Below are 6,871 nucleotides of genomic sequence, written 5' to 3' on the forward strand. Positions count from 1 at the left end.
CGCCGCGCCGTGGCCACGCCCACCTGTCCGAGGTTCCCTGGCGGCGGGCTCCTCGGTACCCTTCCTTAACAAGAAGCTGTGGGACCTTGGTCCCTCGTATTTTGTGCCTTTCGCCATTCACGAGGCCTGACACAGACCTGCCATGTCGGGCCATGAGGGTCCTACCGTAAGTTATGACCCAGCGGCAATCCTACTTTGGGGTCACCTCTTCCAGGAGCCTTCCTTGAGTCCCCCTTCTCCTGCTCACGTTGACCAGCGTCTGGGCTCTCCGCATCAGAGCACCTGTGGCTCTGGTTGTCAAGACATGTTTACCTGTCTCCATCACTAGGATTTTAGTGCATTGGGGGTAGAAGAAGCTGCAGGGTCACATCTGCAACCCAGGCTGGACTTCTCCGAAGCCAAAAGGGGAAATAGAATAATGCTTGTAAAGCAGTTAGCATCATCCTTGGCATGCTGTGAGCACCCGAAAAATGGCAACTGTACTTATAAGTTATATACATATATTTTTTTTTGGAGGAGAAGCTTTTATTTTTTAAATTTATTTTTATCTTTTTCATCATTATAAGTGTACTCTTTTTTTTCTTTTAAGATTTTATTTATTTGACAGAGAGATAGAGCAGGAACACAAGCAGGGGGAGTGGGAGAGGGAGAAGCAGGCTTCCCGAGGAGCAGGGAGCCTGATGTGGGGCTCGATCCCAGGACCCTGGGACCATTACCTGAGCCGAAGGCAGATGCTTAACGACTGAGCCACCTAGGCGCCCCTATAAGTGTACTCTTTAATCCCCACCCCCCACCCCCCACCCCCCACCTCCCCTCTGGTAACAATCAATTTGTTCTCTATAGTTAAGAGTCTGTTGCTTGGTTTCCCTCTCTCTCTCTGTTTTTCTTTTGCTCATTTATTTTGTTTCTTAAATGCTACATATGAGTGAGATCATGTGGTATTTGTCTTTTGTCTTTCTCTGGCTGACTTATTTCACTCAGCATTATACTCCCGAGCTCCATCTGTGTCATTGCAAATAGCAAGATTTCATTCTTCTTTATGGCTGAATAATATTCCATTTTATATCTATACCACATCTTCTTTATCCATTCATCAGTCGATTGACACTTGGGCTGCTTCCGTATCTTGGTTATTGTAAATAATGCTGCTATAAACACAGGGGTGCATGTATCCCTTTGAATGAGTGTTCTTGTATTCCTTGGGTAAATACCCAGGAGTGACATTGCTGGATCATAGGGTAGTCTATTTAATTTTTTGAGGAACCTCCGTACTGTTGTCCAGAGTGGCTGCACCAGTTTGCATTCCCACCAATAGTGTACAAGGGTTCCCTTTTCTCCACATCCTCACCAATACCTGTTGTTTCTTGTGTTGTTGATTTTAGCCATTCTGACAAGTGTGAGGTGATACCTCATTGTGGTTTTGATTTGCATTTCCCTGATGCCAAGTGATGTCGAGCATTTTTTCATGTGTCTGTTGGCCATCTGTATGCTTTCTTTGGAAAAATGTCTGTTCATGTCTTCTGCCCATTTTTTACTCAGATTATTTATTTTTGAGGTGTTGAGTTGTATAAGTTGTTTATATATTTTGGATGCTAAACCCTTATCAGATAATCATTTGCAAATATGTTCTCCCATTCCATAGATTGCCTCTTAGTTTTTGTTGATTGCTTCCTTTGCTATGCAGAAACTATTTATTTTGATGTAGTTCCAATAGTTTATTTTTGCTTTTGTTTCCCTTACCTCAGGAAACATATCTAGAAAGAAGTTGCTACGCCTGATGTCAAAGAAGTTACTGCCTGTGTTTTCCTCTAGGATTTTTATGATTTCAGGTCTCACATGTAGGTCTTTAATCCATTTTGAATTTATGTTTGTGTGTGGTGTAAGAAAGTGGTCCAGTTTCATTCTTTTGCATGTGGCTGACCGGTTTTCCCAACACCATTTGTTAAAGAGATTGTCTTTTTCACATTGGATATTCTTTCCTGATTTGTCAAAGGTTAATGGACCTTATAAGCTATTATTGTTGCTTACAGTAGTTCATCCACGTGGTAAACACCCCCGATGTGCTGGGGGCGGGGCACATGCAGACCATCTGGTCAACAGGCCTGGTGAATCTGTTCTTTATCCCTCTAAGCCCTGCAAATGTGAGCCATGAAACTGTTACTAATGTCCTAGGGCTGCTATAATAAGGCACCACAAACATGGTGGCTTAAGTCAACAAGAATTTATTCTCCCATAGTCCTGGAGGCCCGAAGTCCGAAATCGAGTGTCGCCAGTGGTGTACTCTCCAAAGGCTCTAGGGAATGATCTGTATTAGTCAGTTCAGGCTGCTGGAACAAAACACCATAGACTTCGTGGCTTAAACAACAGACATTGATCTCCTCATGGTTTAGGGGGCTGGGAAGTCCAAGACCGAGGTGCCAGTATGCTTGGGGTCTGGTGAAAGCTTTCCCCTTGGGTTGCAGACAGCACCTTCTCTCGGTCATCACCTGGCCTCTGCTTTGTGTGCATACGGAGAGAGAGGGAGCAAGCTCTCTGGTGCCCCTTAGAAGGACGTGAATCCTCCTCCGTGGTCAGGCTCTACCCTTATGACTTCACTGAACCTTATTTACTTCCTTAGAGGCTCTATCCTTCAAATACAGCCTCACTGGGGGCCGGGGCTTCAACATATGAATTTGGGGAGGGAAAAAAACATTCAGTCCACACCGCTTCCTTGCCTCTGTCGAAGCTTCTGGTGGCTCTCAGCAGTCCTTGGCGTACAGATGCATCGCTCCCAATTTCTGCCTCTGTGTATGTATGTGTCTAAATGGCCTTTTCGTAAGGGTACTAGTTACTGGATTAGGGTTCACCTAATCCAGCATGACCTCGTCTTCACCTTATTACATCTGCAAAGACCCTATATCCAAATAAGGTTATGTTTAGGTGCAGAGTCAGGACTCGAACGTATCTTTTGGGAAGACACAATTCAACCCACAATAGAAACTATCTTGGAAGGGATGCCGCCCCCACTCGGCCCCCCAGTCCTCCTGGCTAAGGCTCCCAGAACAGAAACAAGCTAGCCCCCCTGTGCCCTTCCAGAATTCCTGACCCACAGAATCCATGAACATAACAAAAGAGTTATTATTTATGGCACTAAATTTTGGGGTAGTTTGCAACACTGCAGGAGCTTATCAGAATAAGGGGGAGTGAGAGCTAGCCCTTCTTTGCAGGATTCTGCAGGTGGGGGCGGGGAGAGAGGTCCCTCCCCATTCCACTGCTCAGTTATTTATAAGCCACTCTGCTGGCCCCTTCTTATTCAGGTCTTCTTTCATCCACACGACCACCCCCGAGGCTCAGAGAGATGAAGTACCTTACTGGAAGTCACCCAGTGGAGCTGGCATGCAGACTGGTCTCCCAGATGTCTGAGCGGGCGTGCTGGATGAAGCCTAAGCCAGAGGCCCTTTCCTGTATGCCTCTTCCCATGAGCGGCTCTCCCAAGGCTTGGCAGCACAAGGGTTAGGGTGCCAGCTCACACATGCCGGCGTGTATATTACCCCTGCTGCCTGAACTAATGACAGATCATGTATGCAACAAAGGAAGGCGGACGCACTGCGAGATGTATGATAAGAAACCAGCTTGCAGGAAATTGCCATCAGGTGATTATTATTGGCTCGGGTATTCAGAGCAGCCCCCTTTCCAAAGGTCGTGTGTTTAACAAATGCTTGATGTGTTTTCCCAATCAGCTCTAGACAATTTTGTCCTCCCGAGGGAGAGCTCTTCCCCTCGGACTGCTGACAGCCGGGTGATTATAATTCTGCCCCCTGCCTCCCGCTAGCTTCTAACAGCACCTGCTACAAATGCACAGCAGTCGCCTGCCTCTCTGGTTCCCTGTTGCGTGTGGAGAGGCACCAAGCTGACCTTCGGGTACACCAGCGCTGGGTTCAAATCCACAGCAGGGCCACTGACTAGTCCTTTCCACTCGTTCAACACCGAATTGCGGGGAACGTTTAACATACTAGGTGGTCGGGCGAGTTACTTCCCTGGAACTTAACGTTCTAATTTCTCGAGTATTGATGATCATACCCACCTTGAAGTGTCATTTTGAGAGTAAAAGAGAACATGAGGAAGGTTCCAGGCTCGACTCTTCTGCCTCCCTGGGGGTGACCTGCCAGCCTCTGTTGCAGTTTTAAAGACCCCACTAATTTCACTAATTTTACCAAGTCACATTGTTAGATTAAAAAAATTAAACAAGTTACAGGGCCATACAAACTGTATAAATCTTATGTATGTGAGAGAAAATGCTCACAAAATATTACACTTTTTCCCCCCAGGATGTATGCAGCTTATGTGAATGCACAGAAAGAAGTCTGCAAAGATGTCTTCAAACTCAAGTAGCGGTTTCTTCTTGGGGGAAGGTAGGATGGGGACAGGTCAGGGAGGACTTTCAGCCTCGGGCTTTGGCCTCCAGAACTCTGAGAAGGAAATCTCCGTGGTTTATGAGCCACTCTGTCTTTGGTGTGTTATAGCTGCCCGAACGAGCGAGTGTACGAATCGGGGGATTTAGTGTCTTCACGAAGCTCTATCGGTGGCACCACCATTTCCTTCCAGAACATGTTCATCACCCCAGAAATAAACTCCGAGCCCACGAGCATTCATTCCCAATTGTCCTCTTCCCTGGCAGTGCCTAATCTGCTTTCTGACTATGGATTTCGCATAAATGGAATCCTACAATATGCACTCTTTTGTGTCTGGCTTCTTTAACTGAGCATATATTTTCCAAGTTAATCCATGTTGTAGCATGATTCATTACTTCATTCCTCTTTAACGGCAAAATGCTATTTCATCATATGGATAGACCACATTTTATTCGTGCATTCGTTGCTGGATAGGCATTTGGTTGTTTCTACTTTTCTTGGCTATTATGAATAATGATGCTATGAATACACATGGAAAGTTTTTATATGGATATAAGTTTTCCTTTCTCTTGGCTGCATACCGTGGAGTGGAGTTGCTGGGTCCTAGGGTAATGCCATATTTAACTTTTTGAGGGCCAGCCAGCCCGTTTTCCGAAGTGGCTGCACCATTTACATCCCCTCCAGCTGAGTGGGAAGGCTTCAGTTCCCTGGAGTTTCATCTTGCTGGGGAATTCTTGGAACCAGTGTAAAATGTGTGCTTCTGAGTTGTCACACCTAAGAGATGAAAGCACCGCGGTATTTGTACACTGAATCCTACAGTCATTGCTTAGGGCTGCTAATTCCTTGGCTTTTCTGATCAGCCGTGTATGAGCAGGGTGACTCCAGTGAAAATGTCCTGGGGCCGCCTGCCAAAAGTCAGGCCCACAGGCACAGAAACGGTCTGGACGAGGGACTATGGTGCCCTATCTATGGTGCCTGCTACCATCGTTTTTGCGAATTGTTTTAGGGTCGTCCAGCCAATGCTCACCTCCTCTGCTGCGGCGTTAAAATTGCACCATTTAGGGTCTGTAGTGGGCTGAATAGTATCCTCCAAAAATTCGTGCCCACGTGGAACCTCCAAATGTGACCTTATTTGGAAATAGAGTCTTTGTAGATGTCATTAGTTCAGGATTCTGAGATGAAATCACCCACCATCCTAGAAGTGTCCTTATAGAGAGAGGAAGGCACATGGGGAGAAGGCCATATGAAGACAGTGGCAGAGATCGGAGTGATGTGTCTACAAGCCAGGGAATGACCAAGATTGCTGGGACCCCAGAAGCCAGGAGAGAGGCATGGAGCATTCATTCTCCCCTCAGAGCCTCCTGCAGGAAGCAGCCCTGCAGATGTAAGCGGCATGAGAGCAGGGCCTTGCCTGTCCTGCTCGTCCTTATCATGCTGTGCACCTGCGTTTGCAGAATGAACGAGAGACTGGAGAACCCAGGAGCAACGTGGGAGGCACTCTTGCCTGGGATGTCACCAGGAACGCCCGATTTCAGAGAGCCTGGCCACTGACACCCCACCCTCTCCCTGTGCGTGGTGAGCAGGAGAGCTCTTAGCGATCCACTTAGACCTGGGTCAAAATGTTCTCTTTTGAGATGAGCTTACAAAGTCACCCTGTTCTTTCCTGCGTCTGCAGAGTAATGAATATTTCCAATTGGTGCGAGCCTGCTCTGTTTTTCTTCTTGCCTCTGGGTTATCCAGGTCCTAGGATGCTGGTGGAGGGTATGGAGTGGCAGCCTGTCTTCCCGGCCGGGCTCCCTCCCTCCTCCAGTTATGGGCCTGCCCAACCAAGACATCCCATTGCTGTATGCTGGCACGAATTGTGGGGTCCCGGGGCAATCGCTGGGGGTCCCAACAGTGGGGTCCATCACCTCTGAATATCGAGAGCAGCAGGAGCATGCCAGGGGCAGGGAGGGGGGCTACACACCATCTCCCCAGGGAAGGGCCACCCACTTCTCAACAGCCTTGGTCTCTCATCTGGTTTCTATTTCATTTTATTTAAAATATACCTCTTTCCTTCGAGCTGGGCATGGGTTGATCTTCTCGAGCTGAGTAAGGGGCAGTGACTCTGGAATACAAAGCTACGTCCCAGTTATTAATCCCAGAGGAATGGGAGGCATGCCAGGCATCCTGCATAGTGCGTCATCGCCATTGGTCCTCATCACGGTCCTGCAACAGAAGGCTTGCTGTTCCCATTTTATAGATGAGGTCAGAGAGGTAAGGTCCCAGGCTGCTCCTCTCCTCTCCTTCGTTTCTTAAAACAGTTTCAAAAAATTAATAAACTTTATTTTTTAGAGCAGTTTTAGGTTCACAGCAAAACTGAGGGGAATTGCAGATTTCTCATGCACCCCCCTGCCCCCCCTCACCATCAACACCCTCTGCAGAGTGGCACATTTGTTAACAATTGAGGACTGCACGTTGACATGTCCTCATCACCCTGA

General features: G+C 47.4%; 1 long non-coding RNA gene across 2 annotated transcripts; it reads left to right on the forward strand.

Annotated features, from left to right (window-relative positions):
* Positions 1–22: 22 nt before the first annotated feature.
* On the forward strand, positions 23–4,916 carry LOC118524649 (uncharacterized). 2 transcript variants are annotated; one of them, XR_004911763.2, is made up of 4 exons: positions 23–166; positions 3,297–3,632; positions 4,308–4,391; positions 4,503–4,916. It is a non-coding gene; the product is annotated as an uncharacterized LOC118524649 (long non-coding RNA). The 2 variants fall into 2 exon arrangements; XR_004911761.2 differs by having other exon boundaries at positions 4,308–4,916.
* The last annotated feature ends 1,955 nt before the right edge of the window (positions 4,917–6,871 follow it).

This window comes from Halichoerus grypus, chromosome 6, assembly GCF_964656455.1.
Source record: "Halichoerus grypus chromosome 6, mHalGry1.hap1.1, whole genome shotgun sequence".
NCBI lineage: Eukaryota > Metazoa > Chordata > Mammalia > Carnivora > Phocidae > Halichoerus > Halichoerus grypus.